The following is a 20,113-nucleotide window of genomic DNA, read 5'->3' as shown; positions in this document are numbered from 1 at the left end:
AAAGTAAGGAAGGGCTCAGAAAAAAAATCTCACAATGATAAGGATATGTCAAGGGCACACAGGAATCAAATGAAAGAGCTCCCCATGACTGAAGCTGGAATGATTTGAGCAACAAAATAATAAAGGAATATGGATTATTACCTGAAGTAAAAAATGAATATTCATCCAGCTGCCCATGCTGAGCTACATAAATAATTAAATAAATGGGGAGAACAGACATATCTGTCATGCAGAATTCCAAATACTTATGTAGATGTTCCCTCTTCAAGAAGGGTTAGTCTCAGACCCCATTATTTAAGTGTGGGTTTCACATAGTGACTTCCTTCCAAAAAGGACGGTAAGAGAAGGGAGAATACAGTGGCTTTACAGTGGAGAAACCTGGAAAACACTCCTCAGCCAGGTGACCAAGGTTCACATCAAGAGTATCCTTAGGGTGCCTGGGTAGCTCAGTCAGTTAAGCGCCGGACTCTTGGTTTTGGCTCAGGTCATGATCATAGGGTCTTGAGATCAAGCCCCGCATCGGACTCCTCGCTGAGCATGGAGTCTGCTTAAAATTCTCTCTCCCTCTGTCCCCCTCCATTTCCCTCTCTAAAAAAAAGAAAAAAATAGTATTCTTTAAAGCATGTACCCTTGATATCATGGCACATTACCTCTGTGTTCTTCCTTCTATAAACCCTCATCCCCAGTCTAATGATGAGAAAAAAACATCAGATAAATCCCAATAGAGGGACATTCTACAAAATACTTGACCAGTATTCACACTGTCAAGGTCATCACAAACAAGGTATGTCTGAGAAACTGTCACAGCCAGGAGGAATTTAAAGAGAAAATGCTAACCAAGTGTCATATGGTATCCTGGAACAGAAGAAAGGACATTGGGTAAAAACCAAAGAAATATGAAGAAACAATGGGCTCTAATTAATAAAAATGCATCAGAATGGGTTCACTAATTGTGACAAAGGCACCATATTAATGTAACACGTTATTAAGGAGGTCCTGGATGGGGGGATATAGGGACTCTGTACTATATTCACATTTTTTTTTTGATAAATCCAAAACTATGCTAAAATAAAAAGCTTATTAAAGAAAACCTACCCAGTTATTTTCCTTATTCTTCCCCTTTGCAATTCCCCAGACTAAAGGAAAAGAAGAAAATGATCCATTTACCTATTCAGTAAATCCATTACTATGCAGGGTGCTGCTCAGGTATAAATTGGATTATCTAACTGTTAAAACTAAGGTGTGACTTTCTAATAAGCTTAACATTTTCAGGTGGTATTTACATTTTAAAAGAGGCTCTTATTTACTCAAATCTCAAAATATAATACCCAGGAGGGCGCCTGGGTGGCTCAGTCATTAAGCGTCTGCCTTTGGCTCAGGTCATGATCCCAGGGTCCTGGGATCGAGTCCCACATCGGGCTCCCTGCTCGGCAAGAAGGCTGCTTCTCCCTCTCCCATTCCCCCTGCTTGTGTTCCTGCTCTCGCTGTCTCTCTCTCTGTCAAATAAATAAATAAAATCTTTAAAAAAAAATAATACCCAGGAGATATTTCTGAGCTGAGCCTTTTTGATGCTCTGTATCTATGACTTCCATAAGCCATCCATACAAAGAAGAACAACACAAAACTATATTCCCAGACTTCCCAACAGACTTCTGAAGTCTGCATAGACAAAGTTGATGGCCTTTGATGCCACTACTCAAAATTTCAAAAGGCTAAACCGATAGAGACAGAGCATGGTGCAATGGAAAGATCTTGACCACCCAGAGGGAGCTGCGTTCTGATTCTAATGCCAGTACCTATAACTCTGTGACCTTGTTCATGCTACTTAATTACTCTGAATGCCAATTTCCTTACTTAAATAGAGATAAATAAAGATTGATAGTGGTGCCTAAGTGACATAATACATGTAAAACACCAAGTATGGTGCCTAGCGCATAGGAGATTAAAAAAAAAGATTATTATTGTGTGTTGTTATCATCAATCATCATCAACGGTTCCTTTCTTTTCAAGATGAGTAACCTGGAACAAATTAGCCAACATCCATCAGCTTCAGTTCACTTGCATAAAATGGTGGTAAAAACCACATATTCCATATAAAGTTGCTATGAAGATTTAAATGAGGTTAATGCTTTTACTGTGTTTTCGCTTGCGCTACAGCACAGCTGTGTCTGTTTGTCTGCTCATCCATCCATCCATCCATCATCCATCCATCCATCCTCATATCTATCTATCTATCTATTAATCATCTATCTAGCTATCCATCCATCCATGCATCCATCCATCTTCATAATTTTTTTTTTAAAGATTTTATTTATTTATTTGAGAGAGAGAGAATGAGAGATAGAGAGCATGGGAGGGAAGAGGGTCAGAGGGAGAAGCAGACTCCCCGCTGAGCAGGGAGCCCAATGCGGGACTCGATCCTGGGACTCCAGGATCATGACCTGAGCTGAAGGCAGTCGCTTAACCAACTGAGCCACCCAGGCGCCCCATCCATCTTCATAATTATCCATCTATCTATCGATCGATCGATCGATCTATCTATCATCTACCCATCATCTATCTTTAATGTTTAAATGAACAGACTCCAGATTCACCTAAACATGGTTAACAAAACAGAACTAGAAAATTTCCCGCACAGGAATTTGTAATTGTTTTTAACAGTGGAGAGGAATGAGTTTTGGAAAGGCTCAAAGGCCTTCTTTCGTGTGTTCCAGATAAAATTCTCAAATAATGCATATAAATGAAGGAAGCTTTAACCTGCAATAATTAAAGAAAAAAAACTATTGGTTTTAAATAATATTGAAACTGTGGGTTTATTACATTTCCAGTGCCTTGAGTTTAGAGTATAAAATAAAGCCAAGGCCAGGGAGGCTGCCTCTTTTTAAAGGTTACTCCTAATTAATAATTTGTTGAATTAAAAAATTGTTGGTGCTTTCTTGCTAGTGGCACTGAGGCCAGCTCAAAAATCATTCATAATTCTGGATGTTTTGAAGTCTGAAGCCAGGAATACTTCTCTTATTTTTCAAAGCAGCTGCTCAGATAGCAGCATCCTTGCAAGCAGTCTGTCAGTAAGTATTCAAACTTTATGCTTACACTGTGATAAGAAACACAGTGGTTAAATATCCTTTGTCATCCTGGTCATCCCATTTTCCATTGGCGAAGACTTAAGACCACACACTGTGTCCTCCCTCAGGCATCACAGAGACCCAGCTTCCTCTCATGTCCAACCACTAAACAGGCAGGCTTCATGGTCAAATTGCCTGGTTGAGTCTGACTCTGAGATCTTTTGGATTAACTGGAAATCCAGCATGGAACATGAAGGGATGGGAAAGAAGAGGAAGGGGGCCCAGTATTGAATCCTGAGCAACGCTGATATTTGGAGTCAAGGAGAGGAAGAAGAGCAAGAGATAGCTATAAAAGCATGATCAGGAAGAGAGGAGGATAACCGAATGTTCTAGAAACCAATAGAGCCCAGCACTTCAAGCCGGTCTCGTCAAGTGCCATTGAGGGACTGAGTAAAATAAAGACCAAAATATGGGCATCGGGTTTGACAACATGATGGAGGTCATCAGTAACACTGGCAAAAGAAGTTTCTATGGGGGAGGAGAAGGGGAAGAATCAAAGGTGGAGAAATGAATGAGATGTGAGAATGTGGGGGGAACCCCATGCCTTTATTTGTGTTTGAAAAATTTCATAATTAAGAGAAAAGCATTTCTAAAGCTACTCTCAAAAGCTGTATACACACACACACACCCTCACATTTCATTTAATGGATGACATAAGATATGAGCTCAGATCCATAGGATCTCAATGCTGTCCTACCCTGTCCCACCAACAGAAGGAGAGTAGCAAAGGAACCTGAGCACTAAGGCATCTGAAAGGAAAAGTCGTACAGGGGTTACTTTAGGCAGAGCTGTAGCATAGTGCCATGGAAAGGTGGTTTTCAAACTCTTCCTCTTTTTCTTAAAGATTTATTTATGTATTTGAGAGAGAGAGAGACAGAGAGAGCACAGGGAGGGGCAGAGAGACTCCCAAGCAGATTCCATGCTGAGCCTGGAGCTGACATGGGGCTCAACCTCACAACCCTGAGATCATGACCTGATCTGAAACCAAGAATTGGATGCTTAACCCATTGAGCCACTCAGGCGTCCCTGGTTTTCAAACTCTTCCATGTAGGAATGAAATCATATGGTATTTATCTTTCTCTGACTGACTTATTTCACTTAGCTTTATGCTCTATAGATGCGCCCATGTTGTTGCAAATGGCAAGATCTCATTCTTTTTTATGGCTGAGTAATATTCCAGTGTGTGTGTGTGTGTGTGTGTGTGTGTGTGTGTGTGTGTGTGTGTATACCTACACTTCTTCTTTATCCATTTGTCTATCAGTGGACACTTGGTCTGCTTCCCTAATTTGACTATTGTAAATAATGCTGCAATAAACATAGGGTTGTGTATATCTTTTCAAATTAGTGTTTTTGTATTCTTTGGGTAAACACCCAGGAATTACTGGATTATATGGTAAACCTATTTTTAATTTTTTGATTTTCCACAGTGGCCATACCAGTTTGCATGCCCACCAACAATGCACGAGGGTTCCTTTCTCTCCATGTCCTCACCAACACTTGTTGTGTTTTGTGTTGTTGATTTTAGCCATTCTGAGGTGATATCTCATTGTGGTTTTGATTTGCATTTCCCTGATGATGAGTGATGTTGAGCATCTTTTCATGTGTCTGTTGGCCATCTGGATGCCTTCTTTGGAGAAATGCATGTCTTCTGCCAATTTTTAATTGGATTATTTGGGTATTTTTGGTGTTGAGTTGTGTAAGTTCTTTATATATTTTGAATACTAACCCTTTATCAGATAGGTCATTTGCAAATATCTTCTCCCATTCAGTAGGTTGCCTTTTATTTGTTGTTTGTTTCCTTTGCTGTGAAGAAGCTTTTTATTTTGATGTAGTCCCAATAGTCTATTTTTGCTTTTGTTTTCCTTGCCTCAGGAGAGGCAACATCTGGAAAAATGTTGCTACAGCTGATGTCAGAGAAGTTACTGCCTGCACTCTCTTTTAGGATTTTTATGGTTTCAGGTCTCACATTTAGGTCCTTAATCCATTTTGAGTTTATTTTTGTGTGTAGTATAAAGAAGTGGTCCAGTTTCATTCTTTTGCATGTTGCTGTCCAGTTTTCCTAGCACCGTTTGTTGAAGAGACTGTCTTTTTCCCCACTGCGTATTCTTGCCTCCTTTGTCAAAGATTAACTGACCATATAATTGTGAGTTTATTTTTGGGCTCTCTGCTCTGTTCTACTGACCTATGTTACCTATTTTTTGTGCCAGTTCCATACTGTTTTGATTACTACAGCTTTGTAGTATATCTTGTAATCTGGAATTGTGGTACTTCTGGCTTTATTTTTCTTTTTCAAGTTTGCTTCAGCTATTCTGGGTCTTTTGTGGTTCCATACAAATTTTAGGATTTTTGTTCTAGTTCTGTAAACAATGCTGTTGGTATTTTGATAGGGATTGCATTAAATTTGTACACTGCTTTGGGTAGTATGGACATATTAACAATATTCGTTCCTCTAATCCAAGAGAATGGAATATATTTCCATTTCTTTGTATCTGCTTTGATTTCTTTCATTAAGTGTTGTATCGTTTTCGGAGTACAGGTCTTTCATCTCCTTGGTTAAGTTCATTCCCAGGTATTTTATTATTTTTGGTGCAATTGTAAATGAGATCATTTTCTTAATTTCTCTTTCTGCTATTTTGTTATTAGTGTATAGAAATGCAACAGATTTCTGTGTAATGATCCCACGTGACCTCTTGATTCCTTTATTTCTTGCTATTAAGCTATATGCAAACTTAAGAAAACATGCCATATAATATCCAAGTCCTGCCATAACAAATATGCAATTGTCTTTCATAAGTATATTGTTTCCCTCTTTCTCTGCTTTGTCTCAGCCATCTGTTTGTCCATCTTTCTCTGTCTTGTCTGTCTCTCTCTCTTTTTCTATGTCTCTCTCATACACAAACAAAAATAATATACATGGTGTGTCTGTGTTTACGTGTGTGTGTGTCTCTGTGTCTGAGTGTGTGACTGTGTGGCTGTGTGTATGTGTGTGTATCTGTGTTTATGCATGTGTGTGTCTCTGTGTGTCTGTGTGTATGTATCTGCCTGTGTGTGTGTCTGTATGTGTGTATGTGTATCTGCACCTGCGTGTGTGTGTCTACATGTCTGTGTTCGGGTGTGTGTCTATTTCTGTGTGTATGTGTGCATTTGTGTCTGCCTGTGTGTGTCTATGTGTGTGTGTGTCTGCATGTGTGTGTCTGTGTGTATTTGTGCCTGTGTGTCTGTGTGTGTGCATCTTTGTGTGTCTGCATGTGTGTCTGCATGTTTGTGTGTCTGTGTCTGCATGTCTGTCTGTGTGTGTGCGTTTTTGGGTGTCTGTGTCTACATGTGTGTGTCTGCACGTGTCTGTGTGCATGTGTGTGCATGCACATGTGTGCACACATAAGTATTTTCCCAGACATGACTCTGCTTCTTCCTCTTTCATCTTACAGCATCCCCTCTCTCCCTTCATCACGAGGGGTGCAACTCCTTAAGACATGCCTGCCCACCATCTTCCAGCTGGGCCAGGTGGAGCATGAGGGCCCCTCCAAAAGGCTCCTGTTCTCTAACTCTGCACGGTGAACCTGCCAGTGTTTATTTGGCCACACGGTCCATTTGGGAGGATTTTCCTTGAAGTGCTGCTGAAAATCACCCATTTGTGTTTCAGTCTCTGTCTCTTTCTGCCTCAACCCCACCTGAGGTCAGACACCTTTCTTCTCTGCTTCTCAATGACCTCTGGCGCTTTAATTCCCATCCACAACTTCAGCTGCTACCTAGCAATTTGAATCAGGGTGTTTAGCCTCTGATTTTTGGGAGAAGCACGCCCCTGATAATAAATGTTGGTTCATAGGCCCCATCTTCTGTCTGTGTAGTTTCATGGCAGGAAGAATGAAGGAACAACAGCTAGTCAAATCCAACTACTTTTTTCAGGGAATTCTGTTAATTTCGCCCTGAGCAAAAAACCTGTGGTCTTCCTTTGAAGCAAGGACATTTGAGGCCAGCATTTTTGTCACCTTTGTCCAGGGTCAATGAGAAGCTAATTTTCAAGACATCACAATGATATATAGAAGAACCTGTCACGGTGGGGTTTGTGTTTGGGGTTAAGAAAACAACCCAACAACTTGCTGACCTATGAAATCTGTCTTCAGGAAGTGGTTTCCACATGTGTGACATATTTAGACTGCCTTGGAAAAACACAATTTTTATTTGACAGTTTTAATATTTTGAACACTGCATGTTGACGTTTTTATCAGATGGGTTGTTTTTGTTGGCAGTGGGAGTTTGCAAACTAATGAAGAAAATAAGAAAGGAAATTAGCTTGAAGCTGCTGAGTATTTGCGACCAGAAGGTAAACGAAGGAGGTACCAGTGTCTGGAAATAATTGCCATCACTGCCACAGTCTTCCATTAGCGCTGGCAAAAGACCCAGGGTCTGACAGTTAAATTAAAGCTTGCAACCCAGTGAAAATTTAGCAGCAGAAAGCTTGAATTCTGGTAACATCACACTGCATGCCATTTACTGTACGGCTTGACAACTTTGCTCCATTCATAATATTCATTGGGGGGTAAGACGGCTTGGGAGCCGTAGAAAACAAATTCATCTGTAGCAGGCAGTGTTTACAAAGCAGTAACCCAACCAGTTTGCCATTAAAGTAGAAGCTTGCTCAGAGAAATTCTTCTTCTATTATGTGACACTGGGCAATGATGGGAGTCTGAGCTTTGAGGTCGAACAGACTTGAGTATAAAGCCTAGTTGCAACACTTACTGGCTGTGTGCCCTTGGGCTAGTGACTTAACCTTTCTGATCCTTAGTTTTCTTACCTTCAAAGCGTAGATAAAAAGATGACCTACCGGGCGCCTGGGTGGCTCAGTTGGTTAAGCGACTGCCTTCGGCTCAGGTCATGATCCTGGAGTCCCTGGATCGAGTACCGCATCGGGCTCCCTGCTCGGCAGGGAGTCTGCTTCTCCCTCTGACTCTCCCCCCTCTCATGTGCTTGCTCTCTCTCATTCTCTCTCTCTCAAATAAATAAATAAAAAATCTTTAAAAAAAAAAAAAAAAAAGATGACCTACCTAGGGACACCTGCCTGGGTGCCTCAGTCAGTTGGGCGACCGACTCTTGGTTTCAGCTCAGGTCATGGTCTTGAGGTCCTGGGATTGAGCCCCGTGTTAGGCCCTGTGCTCTGCATGGAGTCTGAGGATTTTCTCTCTCTCTCTCTCTTCCCCTGCACCCCCCTCCCCGCCGGCTTATGTGTGCTCTCTCTCTCCCTCTCTCAAATAAATAGATAAATCTTAAAAAAAAAAAAAAAAAAGACCTACGTAATAAGATTACTGAGGAGTGAATAAGATAATGCATATAAAGTGCATAGCATGATGTCTGGCATATCATAAGCAATGAAGTTGTTGTTCTTGTTGTTCAAGCAAGTAGTAGAGGAGGAGATTAATTACAATGGAGATATCTGGAGGCTTCATGGAAAAGGGGCAAGTTGAACTTTGTCTTGAACTAGAGGAGGGTTTGACATGGGCATATGGGTTGGGAGAAGAAGGGCAGCCTAAGAAGGGAGAAACCTCAGCAAAACTCTGGAGACACAAGAGCTGATGCCTTATTCAGAGCATGAGGGATGGGCAGGGAGCAGGGAATGACCTTGACCTAATAGTTTCAGGACCACTTTCTCTGTCACTCCTCATGCATAGGAAGTGACCTTTCTGAATAGCCAGGTAACTTGCTTCAAATTAGATTCCCTTGTTCAGTTCTTAAGTACCCAAGACCTAAGGAAGTGCCACCACATAGGTAGTTCACCCTTTCTCCCAAGACCCTTGATGCATTATCCCTTTCCCCCTCACCCTGCCGAGCACCTGTCAGTCTGATGGATGAAAAATGGTCTCTTCTGGTTGGCTCCTCATTTAGGAAATGGGTATGAAGCTTCAAAACAAATATAATGGAAGTCAATCCAGTGGTATCTGTTAAAATTAGATATATAAATACCTCTTCACCCATGAATCCAATTTTGAGGAATCTATCCTATAGACATAAATGTACCAGTGCATAAAGATAAATGTACTAGCGTGTTTATTGCAATATTATTGAAAATGGCTAGAAAGGGCAGATGCAAATTCAATGTTATCCGCTGATGTATAGATGTTCGAATTAATGGGGAAGTTTACTTGCTCTATGGAATATGATACAGCTTTTATAGGAATTAATTACGTCTCTGTATCAACATCTCTACAAGCCAGTTGCATCCTATAATGAGAATAGTGTGATCCAATTGTTTTAAAAAGTAGGAAAAAAATTTTATGAGCACGGTATATATGTTGACATATAGTTGTATGAACATAGGGACAAGTGTAGAAACTCACACACCAAACAGCCTTGCTTCTTTGCTGGAAGGGTGGCAGGAATTGAGCAAAGAGGGAGAAACTGTTGCCTTTTTCTTTGTAAACCAGATTTTGACTTGTTGCCACAAGCATGCATTTTGTAGCTTGAAAGGAAAATCCAATAAAATACATAAAGAGGGCACTTACCTGCTGAATGGGGGGTATGGTAAAGGAAAAGCCGAGTGCAAGGGAAGGAAAATTGTGGGAGCCAAGAGCATAGAAAAGGAGAATGACAGCAGCTTTTGTTCATGTATGTGCTGGGTTGGCTTAAAGTCTGCTTGAGGGGGAATTTTTCTCCCTTCTCGTATAGTAAAGAGGAAAACTACAAAGTCAATGCAGTGTCTCAGCTTGGCATGGAAACTTCCTCCCAAGAGGCAGTCCCTGCTCACCTGTCCAGCACCATCTCCCACCTGATCCTTATGCATTAGTAACGCTGAGCCGCTTGCCTGGCAACCCACACGCCATCATAAACACACACTTGTGCACACACACACGCACAGACGTGCACAAACATTCATGCGTGTGCGTTACATGGCTTCTCACCTCTGTGTTGTTTCTTCAGCGCAGAGCACTCCTCACATTTCTTATCACCTGACCAACTCCCATTATCTAGATTCCACTTGGGAAAGAGCCCCCCACCCGGGACTGGGCTGAGCACCCCGATACGTGTTCTCTCAGTACCCAGAGTCACCTCCCAACTGTGCGAGTTGCGCTACCTCCCCCTCAAAATCAATTTTCTTTCTCTCTCTCTCTCTTGCTTAAACCATTTTAATTTGGTGTGTGTCCCCTACCAAGCAAGAGTTGTCCTAGGATTTCCAAAAGTACTGTGAATTAGGTGAATTTTTATTTGGCTTATATTTCAGCTGAGGAAATGAGGCTCAGAGCAGTTGAGTGACCCCTTCAAGGTCCCACAGTGAAGTGCTGATAGAATCAAATTTTAAACCCAGATCTGCAGACTCCTACCTTGGGACTTTTCCACTTTACCTGTATTGTAAATTGCAGAAATATACACACTCTGATGGAATGAACTGGTGACTCTATGACTATTATTCAGGTGTGCTTTATACTCTACATTGCCTCAGAAACTCCCTCTGGTTCATCCTGTTGACTGGCTCTTAGCCAGACCATAATACCCTAATGAGGTAGGAAGCTTTCACCTGCAAGTAACAGGAAAATCTGATTTAAAAGAGCTTAAACAAATTAAGGAGATATATGAGCCCATGTAAAGAAAAGTTTGCGTCAAGACATGAGCTAGAACTGTAGGCTTCCCATTTTTTCTCTCCGCCAAACTCCACTTGTGATGTTTATCTTCAGGAGCCTTGCCTCATGGTTACAGGGTGGTTGCTGCAGTTCCAGGCCTTGCGTCTACACACAAAAACAGTCAAATGTGAGGAGAATGAGGATCCCTGTCTTGTATCTCTTTAAGACAGGAGACAAAAACTCCATCAAGTCCTCCTCTGTAAGTCTGTGCAGTAAGGGATTAAACTTGCCCAGGTGTTTGTCCTTTGGGTTCAGCTCCTGGGAGGTAACCTTTAGAGGCCCTTGGAATGTCCTACCAGATAAGAATGGCTTTATTTACCTGATGTCCTTGGGCTATGCCAGAGAGTCTAAGGTAACCATGTGATTTATGGTGGGAGACCTTGGACCTTGCTGTGTGGCTCAACCTCTGGAGGGGCTGCAGACTAAGATCAGCCATGGGGCTGGTCAATCATGTCTACATGAATGAACCCCCAGTAAAATCTCTTGGATACCAAGATTCAGGGGAGCAGCCTTGGGTGGCAACACTCCATGCATCTCCTCACACGTGATTGCTGGGAGAAGTGAGCACCACGTGCATGACTCCACTGGAGGAGGACAGCTGGAAGCTCCATGCTTGGCTGATTTTTTTTTTAAAAAGATTTTATTTATTTACTTGACAGAGAGAGATAGCGAGAGAGGGAGCACAAGCAGGGGGAGTGGGAGAGGGAGAAGCAGGCTTCCCGCTGAGCAGGGAGCCCGATGCGGGGCTCTATCCCAGGACCCTGGGACCATAACCTGAGCCGAAGGCAGGCGCTTAACGACTGAGCCACCCAGGCACCCCCTTGGCTGATTTCAATCTGTGTTCTTTCACTGTAATAAACCATAAAATGATCAGTAAAGTTATAGTGAATTATTGAAACTGAGGGTGGTCTTCGAGACCACCACGCTTGTCGTTGGTGTCGGAAGTGAGGAGGGTCTCTTTGGTCTTATTGACCAGAGCTGTGTCATATGTTTGCTTCTCTGTCAACCACAGGCAAGTGCAACTGCCTTGGGCAGCTTGAATTGAAAAAGATTTAACCCCTAGGCTGGTGAAGAGCCTCCCCTGCAAAACATGGCCTTTGATTCTTGAGACTTCTCCAAGGAACCAGGAAGGGGACTAGATAGCTGTTGAGAAGCAGCTGACAGTGTCTACAACAAATTGTTTTTTTGTTGTTGTTTGTTTGTTTTTACCACTTTTTTCCTCCTGGATGCTTCTCAGTCAGGGTCTAGAGCTACTTAGCTACATTGCTGTGTCGTGAGGTCATATCAGTGGGGAGAGGGATTTTGTCATAGGAGCAGTAGGATGCCACTGAAGGGTTTTGAGTACAAGATGACTTGCTCATTTCGAAAAGGTCATTTGGGTAAGAGTAGAGTGTTCCAAACTGCCCTGAGTAGTCTCACCCAGCCTACCACTGGAGAACTACATTGGATGCATCCTTGCTTCAGCCAAAGAAGCATTCCTTTGATCTGTTGTATGTCTTGAATTCCATGTCGTATTTTGTTTGAGTGGAACACTTCACGGTCCTTAGAAAAGAAAATTAGAAATCCATTAATCTAGATGAGGGTGGAAAAACTATGGCCCGTGGACCGAATCTGGGAAGTTGCCTGTTTTTATAAGTAAAGTTATATTGGAACACAGCCATATCCATTCATGGACATATTGCATACGTTTGCTTCTGTTGTAAATGGCAAAGCCTAAAATATTTACCATCTGCTCCTTTCCAGAAAGCATTTGTGGACTTCTGGTCTAGATCAGGGTTTCTCAACTTGGTCACTTGACATTTTGGATCAGATCATTCTTTTTGTGGGATTCTGATTTGTGTGTTGTAGGGTGTTGAGCAGCATCCCTGGCCTCCACCCACTAGACGCCAGAAGCACTGCCCACAGTTGCCAAGCAGCACCTCCCGTTCCAAACCCTGATCTAGATGATACTATGTTCTTTTCAGATCTGATGTTCTAGACATTTATGGATGTCTCACTTTAAAGAAAGTGAGATACTCACTTTAAAGAAAGTGGTCAATAGATTGTGACGGCCATTTTTATAGAATTTATTCATGAATTTTTAGGGAGAACCTTACTCTGTGCCATGGTGACTTTATTCTGGGTAGATCTTTTGGGTTATTCAAACAACTCCAAATGGATCATTTCATCAATATATCTTAAAAATAACTCTTCTGCAGAGCGTGCTTTTGGCCTCATTTAAGGTGACAGATGGTGGCGTGGGGCATGGGAAGGAGGAGGAGGCTTGGTGTTAAGGTTCTAACTTAGCCACTTTCACAGAGAGGCATTGATTGGACAGGTTGGTTAAATTTCTCTGAACTTCAGTTTTCTCATCTCTGAATACCTTAGTGAGTGGTTGTGAGAATCATAAGAGATGATGTCATGGAAACAATGACAGTTGGAAACACAACATGGAGATTATTGTATATGTATCTCCAAAGCATATGGCAACACAGAGCCAAAACATAATCCTGGTACACATTGGATTTCTTGCAAGAATAGAAGAGATACTTCTCCAAACCACTAAAGTTTTGAGAAAGTTTATAAAACAATGATTACATTTTCTCAAGTCTCTTTGGCTGATAAAGAAATATCACTAGGTAACTAATACCTACAGGAGTATGGAGTGAAAGCAAGTTGAAAGTAGGCTACATTTTATGACTTGGTGATTATAAACTCTCAGGAGCTGGAATATCATGGGAGGGTTAGACAAGAAAATGGTGCTTGATTATAATATTTCCAAGACCCTAGTGTCAGGACCATAATTAAAAAAAAAAAAAAATCAAGTGTGGGGCTCTAATGCTTTTCATTTTCACAGTTCCTCCTGCTTTTGTGAATTCTAAGAATTCAGAGATCCTCTGTACCTGTGTCAAGTATTGAAATCATTGTCTCAAAATCTATTTCATTGTACTAATAGCTATAGAGTTGTCTACAGTTTAGACATTTCCCTGCGGCCGAAGATTGCACAATGGTGTAATCAGGGAGGCATGTAAGCTAATTATCTGTCGTTGAATTTTGAGTCAGGTTCAGCTTTTCTAATAAGAGATTTTATAATTAGGTTTTGTGCCACTATGTGGGTGGAACTTTTTCTCGTATATATATGTACCAGCATGCGGATGTGGAAACGCTTAAGATGTGACATGTGGAAAGTTATCCAGGGAAAATGAACAGTCTGACAGACTCCATTCAAATGTCGAAACTAATGAGAACCTTTCCAATCAGCATATGGATCCTGGGCTGGTAGGCAAAAAATCTGGGTTGCATCCTGCTCTTTGCCAATTCTCTGCTCTGTGTCCTTGAGAGAGTAACCCCACTCTGGGCCTCAACTTTCCCATCTGTAAAATGAGTACTTTAGATAGAATGAAGCTTTTGCTGTTGAGGTTCCTACTTCTCCTCTCCATCAGCCTTTCCTTGTCCTCTGAACTCCAGCCCCACTTTTAGGCCAACTTAACATATTCACCTCCAAACACTTTCTCTTTTATCTCCCCCATTTCAATCCGTTCCTTCCTGCTGACTTGACTATTATAGGATAATTTTCCAAAAGAGGCAAAATCATGACTCCCTTAGTGATACAAAATAAACTTGTGTATATTCACTGGGTTGAGTAGTGTCCCCTCAAGTTCATGGGTACCCAGAATCAGTGAATATGATCTTATTTGAGGGTAGGGTCTTTGCAGATGTAACTAAATTGAGACGAGGTCCTGCTGGATTAGGGTGAGCCTTAAATCCAATGCCTGGTGCCCTATGAGAAGAAGGAAATTTAGAGACAAATAGACAGGGAGAATGCCATGTGCAGATGGCAGCAGAGAGCTAGAGTGATGTATCTACAAACCAAGGATTGCCAGCAAGCATAAGAAACTAGGGAGAAGCAAAGAAGGATTCTGCCCCAGAGCTTCAGAGGGAGCATGACCCTGCATACACCTTGATTTCAGACTTCTATCCTCCAGAATTCTGAGAGAATAAGTTTCTGTGGTTTTCAGCCACTATTTTTCAAGTAATTTATTATGGCAGCTGGAAGCTAATACATGGGAAGAGGGTAGTGGAAAGTAATTCAATTTGATTTGACAAACTTTTGCTGAGGGCCTGCTGTGTGGCTTCCAGCCTTGTGCCGGATGTGGGGGACTTGGAAACTGCTGACCAGGAGCTCCAGTCACCATTGATAACACATGTTAGTGGCCACACAATAGGGGCTGATTTGCCTTCCTTTTTTGGTCTTCCAAATGGATCCTTCTTTTCCATTACAATGTTTGGATTTTGTCACTGGATTGGATCCTTCTTGTGGACCACTGCAAACCCTGTCAGCCCCATCTCTTACTCCAAATGCTGCTGTGGTAACCAGTTGAGAACAGATGTCAACGGTCTTCATCTGGCCAGCCTTCATCCTGGACTGTCAGGATGTACCACTAGCTTCTTGCCTCAGGGCTTCTCTGATGATGTGGTGGTAACTCAGGTGGCCTGCAGGACCTTATGGCATTCACCTGTGGCCCAGGAGAGAGAGAGAGAGAGTGAGAGTGAGAGACTGTGTGTGTGTGATCGAGTGCACGTGTGTGGTTAATGCCCATGGGACTACCCATGAACAGTGCATTCCGTTAACATCTGCAGACTGAGCACCCTTAACAGGACATCCTTGCATTGCTTTCCCTTTCCTCCTTTCCTCTTCCCTGGACCCTCACTCCAGCTCCCTACAACCACTACCCAAATAAGCCACCTGCCCACTGGCCCTTGTCACTGGTAGTGCTCTCAGGAGACTCAGGCTGAGACAGCATTCCCCTCACCCCGCAGTGCCTTCCTCTGTCAGCTCCTCCTTCCATGCAACCTCAGGCTCCAGTCATCTTGTGCAAGTCCTTCTCCTCTTTGCTTTGGGGCTGTTCACCCTCTGCACCATTTTGATCACAATGGGATGAAAATGTGAACAGAAGGGGAGTGGAGCCTGTTGAAGGGTTCTCCCAGGTGTTGCTGTCACATGAACGTGTTCTTACTTGCCGGGGGTTGCTCTGGACAGTAGAATGAGTCTTTGTTGTCTGCAGCTCAGGTCCCCCAGGTGCCTCTGGGGGCCTGTGGCAGGAAGGCAGGGGGGCCATTCCTACATCTTTATTGTTTCTTTCATGCAGGAACTTAGAGCCCTAATGGCTCCAAGTGTGGTCTTGTATTAGTTTCCTATTGCAGCTGCAACAGAGGGCCACAAACTAATGGCTTGAAACAATACAAATCTGTTGTCTTATAGTGTCGTAGGTCAGAAGTCCTAAAATCAAGGTGTGGCCAGGGCTATACTCCTCTTGGAGGTTGTAGAAGAGTATCTGTTTCCTTGTGTTTTCTAGCTTCTGGAGGCCACTTACAGTCCTTGGCTCATGGCCCCTTCTTCCTTCACCTCCAATTCCTTTTCTTTCTTTCTTTCTTTTTTTATTTATTTGTCAGAGAGAGAGAGAGAGAGCATGCACAAGCATGGGGAGGGGCAGAGGGAGAAGCAGGCTCCCCGCTGAGCAAGGAGCCCGATGCGGGACTTGATCCCAGGATCCCGGGATCATGATTTGAGCCAAAGGCAGACGCCTAACCGACTGAGCCACCCAGGTGCCCATCTCCACTTCCAATTCCATTATCACATCTCCTCTGACTGATCTCCTGCCTTGTTCTTAAAAGGACCACTCTGGTTACACTGCGCTCAGCAGGTCATCCAGGAGAATCTCCCTATCAGTATATCCTTAATTTAATCATATCTGCAAATTCCCTTTTGCCAGGTGTTGCCTTTATCATATTCACAGGTTCTAGGGATTAGGGCATGGAAATCTTTGGAGGGGGGTTATTCTGCCTACCTCAGGGTTTGTTTTTTTTTTTTTAATCTTATTTGTGACCTTGGTGAAAATACTCTATCTATCTATCTATCTATCTATCTATCTATCTATCTATCCCTCTATCCATCCATCCATATCATCTATCATCTATCTATCCATCTATCATCTATCTGCCTATCTATCTATCATCTAACTATCCATCCATCCATCCATCCATCCATATATATGATCTATCATACTTACCTATTTTACTCACCATGATTCTTAAGTAATGAGGACTTTTATACCTGGCATAATTATCAAACAAAATGAAACTGTGAACAAAGAACCTTCAAACAATGAAATCACTACAAAGGAACAAGATAATTTTAGAAATGACACATGGACTCTGAAGCACCTTGTTCAAAAGTAATGTTCTTTTCAGGAGCAAATATTATTAAGTGGAAGTCTCAGCTTATCTCAAGACTTCACTAAATCACTGCTCATCAAACTTCCAAAATGAAGTTCCTGCTCAAGAATACCAAACTCTTGCTCAGCTGTTAATTGATACAGTTAGGTTGAGATCTTAATATTCGGCCCATTTCTTCTCTTCCAGTCCTTGTGGGTAGACAGTTTCCTTGTTTGGGTTTCCCCAAAAGCACAAAGTAACAGTTCCAACCACCAGTGACTTAAACAAGAGGAGATTTAGTATTTCTTACCAGAGAACACTTGTAATAACAGAGGACTGTGCATGTCTGCTACAGTTTGAGTAAATCTCTGCACACTATCAGATTCTCATCTTAAGGTTCCTTTTTTTCCTGTTGGAGTTGTCCTGATTATATACAAGATAATGACCTCAGAAGCCTGTGTTCTGTTGGCTCTGTGATGGAGAGACCTGAGAGTTTCTTCCAATGCTTCTGTGTCATGGTTTCTAGAGAAGGTGTACGTTTTCTATTCGAAATGGCCTCTGGCCCTCTGGCCATGTATTTGTTGATTCGCCCGAGTATGTAATGTAATTAACCCTTCAGTTGATAACCAGAAGGGAGTGTGTGGTGAAGACAGACAGGACTACACTTCTCCAAGCCAGGAAAGGTAGAGTTGACACCTTCAATGGTAACTTTCATTGTGTCCCATGTTGGTGAGGGAGGCGGGGAGTTAAGACTATAACGAGGGGCTAGAGAGTTCAGGAGGGAATTTATTCTTGTTCTCTGGCACTTGCTGAGACAGCATCTTTATGGGCTCAGTATGTTTCCCTCCTACTAAGGCCAGTTTATGGGAGGAAGGATTACTGGGGATGCATCATCCTGAACTTAGTAGAGCAGGTGCTAAGGGCTTGTGTCTTTGTATGGACATGCCAATTAAACACTTGAAAAAGGCGATGATTTTGGACAGAAGTTTTGACCTCAGAGCAGTTGCCCTTGGCAACTACAAGCTCCTTCACCCTGGGTGGTCCTTCACTTGTTCTGCCCTTCTTTGTGTCTAATCCTCTCCACCCTGGTTACTCTACAAATAATGGACTTCCCTCCTTTAGACTTCTTCCACCTCCACTCTAGATGGACCTACTTTTTCATGTTATCCCTTTGATCAGAAACATTAAATAGCTTCCCATTTCATAGCTTCTTATCGAATAGGGCCCAGCCTTCTTGATCAGATCTAAGGTTACATCCTTGTCTTATCTCCTACTCTTGCCCAGAAAGTTCCAGCTATAGAAGATACCTTGTCTTTTCCTATGTCCATGACTTTGCTCAACACTTATCTTCACTTAGAACTTGCTCTTCCATCGTTGCCTACCAATTTCTATCTATTCTGCAATGGACAGTTCAAGTGCTTTCTGCTTCCAACAGTGTCCTGGGATTTTCTCAACCAGAGGAAACCTTGTTCTCCTTCAAGTTTTTCTCCTTAGATAGTGTTTCTGTAAACTTTTTTCCTTAGGTATTGTTTCTGAGAAATGTCGGGTTCCTAACTATGATTTTTTTTAAGTTGTTAGTTCATATGTCATAATTCCCTTAGAAGATTGACTTACTATAAATAACTTTAATATAGAATCACATAGAATGATTCAGTTAGCTAGAATGATGTATTTTTTAAGAAACAAACAAACAAAACCTCCCAAACTGTAGCAGTTTCTAAGCATTATTTAGTTAGTTTTGTAGAACTTATTTAAACCAGGAGCTCTTGCTCCCCAAAAGATTAACAAGACAAAATCCAGAGAATTTTGCATAATATTCCAGAATGTTCTTGACCCTCTGAAGCCCATCCATGAACTACCAACCTCATTAGCCCAAGATTAAGAACTTGTGTTTCAATAGATTCTCTAGCATCTTATGTGAGCTGAAACAGAAGGGCACTCTATTTGGCATTGTCAATAGACAATCTCCAACAGGATTAGTATAAACTTGATTCAATAAATGTACTATTTATGGATTTACTTCAAAAGGAGAAGGGACTATCTGTGGGTCTCAGAGAGGTCAGGACATTATAAATACTATTCTGCTCAGTTGTAAGTGAAAGACACATTTTGGCTCTGTATTGATCAGAAATGCTGAAATCCAAGTCGCTTAGGGCTTAAACTACCCCCTTTTTTATGGCATAAAAGTAACTTCCCCAGATCAGTAGTGAACCATTTACTGCCTCAGATTCAATGCGTTGATAAAATAATAAGACCCTCTGGCCTCAATCTGGCTATTTCTTATTAAGCAAGAGTGAAGCTCTAGCTATTCAGTATCAAATCAACTGCTTGGGGGTTTCTTTGCAGTTGTTTTATAAAGCAGTTAAAAGAGCTGTGGGCCAAGTAATTAATTAATTGACAAAACTAATTGACCTAATTTTGTCATTATTATGCTAGAGGAAGTGGTCCACATGCCAAGAGTAGAGTATTGGATGGCAACTCTTCTCAGAGTGTTGGTGTCACTGTGTGTGAGCATAAAATGGAACTCATGCTCTCTCTCTCTCTTTCTCTCTCTCCCTCCCTCTCTGTCTGTCTGTCTCTCAACTCTAGGTTCTCTCTCGGAGAGCTACGTCACCATTTTTCTGTCTCTCTACTTTGTTTTGTTGACTCCTACTGTGTACTTTTCCTTGTCATTCCCGTCACTGACAACGCTAACTATTGCCTCACACCCAGACAGCTGCAGTGCTTTCCATTTAAGCTGTCGCCTTCTATTCTCTCCTCCATACAAACAAATTTCTTTAAAAAAGTATTACTTTTTATTTACAAAAATAATGTGGGACTCTTCTCCTTATTGAAAGACGTGGAGGATGTGGGTGAGATCTCTTTGACCACCTTCTTATCCCCTCAATTGTGTTCCTCTTTCCAGAATCTTTGCGTGTATCAATTTGATATGTGAGCCTCTAAACATCATTCTTTGTATTTGCAAACATATGGGCCGATAGAAAGTATGTAGAAACATGTGCTTGTGTTGGTAGTATTGTAATTCATTATTGCTGGGCAACATGCATTTGTTCACTCAACAATATGACTTACAGATTTTCCTGAAGTCTTGCATACAGATTGACTTCATTCTTTTTAACTGTTGTGTAGTATTCCCTGGTTAAAATATACCAAAGCTTATGAGGCCATTTTCCTGTTGATATT

At 41.9% G+C, this 20,113-nt stretch overlaps 2 long non-coding RNA genes across 2 annotated transcripts in view; one reads left to right on the top strand and one right to left on the bottom strand.

Annotated features, from left to right (window-relative positions):
- LOC116624354 overlaps nt 1-20,113 on the top strand; it is a 226,080-nt gene that overhangs the window by 164,620 nt on the left and 41,347 nt on the right. The gene's annotated exons all lie outside the window — the stretch shown is intronic.
- Nucleotides 15,178-20,113, bottom strand: part of LOC116624355 — a 42,564-nt gene continuing 37,628 nt past the window's right edge. The window contains exon 4 of the long non-coding RNA XR_004297882.1: nt 15,178-15,231. This is a non-coding gene — a long non-coding RNA (uncharacterized LOC116624355). The remainder of the gene's footprint in view (nt 15,232-20,113) is intronic.

This window comes from Phoca vitulina, unplaced genomic scaffold (genome assembly GCF_004348235.1).
Source record: "Phoca vitulina isolate PV1807 unplaced genomic scaffold, GSC_HSeal_1.0 scaffold66, whole genome shotgun sequence".
NCBI classification, from domain to species: Eukaryota; Metazoa; Chordata; class Mammalia; order Carnivora; family Phocidae; genus Phoca; species Phoca vitulina.
This window is presented reverse-complemented; position numbering and strand designations above follow the sequence as displayed.